This window comes from Gavialis gangeticus, unplaced genomic scaffold (assembly GCF_001723915.1).
Source record: "Gavialis gangeticus isolate Ggan-Ray unplaced genomic scaffold, GavGan_comp1, whole genome shotgun sequence".
NCBI classification, from domain to species: Eukaryota; Metazoa; Chordata; order Crocodylia; family Gavialidae; genus Gavialis; species Gavialis gangeticus.
Window position 1 is genome coordinate 3060460 of NW_017728998.1, and position 1572 is coordinate 3062031.

Consider the following 1572-nt stretch of genomic DNA (forward strand, 5'->3'; position numbering starts at 1 on the left):
CCGTTTTCCCCATCCGTGTAATGGGCTTCTGTGGTGCTCTGCTCAGGGTGGGATTCCTGTGCCCTGGCACCCCTCGGTGCTCCCCGCCCGTGCGGGATGGTGCCGGGGTGCTGACTCTGTTTGAATCCATTCCGGGACGGTTCATACCGTGAGGGGGGACATGGAGGACTGCCCTCAGCAAGGCAAATGGACACGACCGTCGCATTTAACAAACCCGCTGGATGCATGGGATTCAATACTGAATAATTATTGGCATGAACGCCCTATCACGTGGAGATGATGGCTAATTCCTGGAGATGCTGGGGTGGGGGGCTGGCGACCCTAGATGGTGCCCATCCTTGGAAGTCTTTTAGCACCCGTGTCTTCCCCTGGGCGGGAGTGGGGGGATGAACAGAACCAGAGACGATTCAGGTGGGAAGGGAGTCTAGTCTGACCCCCTGCTCCGAGTGGGACCAGTCCCAGCTACAGCATCCCAGCCAGGGCTTAAAACCCTCCAAGGACGGAGATCCCACCGCCCCCCTAGGGACCCTGTTCCACCTCGTCGCCACCCTCCTAGTGGGAAAGTTTTCCCTACTATCCAGCTTCAGCCTCCCTTGCTGCAACTGGAGCCCATTGCTCCTCACTCATCCCTTGCGGCCGAGAGATCTGGCCCCGTGGACAGCACGTGCTTGTGCAGCTCCGAGCACTCCCGAGGCCGGGCCCTGCTGCCCCACGAGCGCGTTGCACAACCACACGCTGAAGCTGTTTGTGCCCTGCACCAAGGAGGGAAGGCAGAGCGGCGCGTCCCCCTCCCTGCCGGCCCTCTGGCCTCGTGCTTCCTCCACGAGGAGCCGCTCCTTCAAGTAGCTGTTTGTTTTCCAGCCAAGGCAGTGACAGGCCTCGGGCCTGGCTCTCGTCAGGGCTTTCCAGCACCGTTTGATATTTTCCCCTCGTGCTCCTGCTCCAAGTTCGAAAACCGCTGGATCTGAGGCTCCATTTGTCACAGAAACCTGGATGCACGCGGCACTCCTGTAGCCACGGGCTGCTCCGCATCAGAAAAGCACTCCTTCAACTTCCCGGCCCCCTCCTGCCTCTCGGAGGGAGGCTCAGCACCACCCAAGTGCAGGCACCCTGCTTTTCCCCAAAGGGCTGATGTTTTAAACGCAAGGGGAATGAGCGCTCTCGGGGGCAGGCACATCTCTCTGCTGCGTGAATCCCCGTCAAGGTGAATTAATCGGGTCCCGTTCCTTAGCTAGATCGATGGCTGTCCCGGCCGTGATGGATGCGTCCTTGGCTCTCGGTCCGCGCCATGTCAGGATGACTGAAGACCTCGTTCCGGCCAGGGCTGCAGCAGAGCTGCGGGCTGCTCTTGGGGAGGTCCCGGGCGGCTGCTTTCCAGGGATGCTTCCAGGAAAGCTGGACCTCGCTGCAAGGAGCCGAGCCCGTGTGTGGGTAGCCCGTTCCGACCCCAGAGCCAGGAGGTGGATGCATCTGGGTCACAGCTGTTTCCACAGGCAAGCGATGATGGTGTGTTCCCAGCCCCGGGTCAGGGTGCAGCTGGGGCTGGGACGCAGCTGCTTTCTCCCGAGCTTC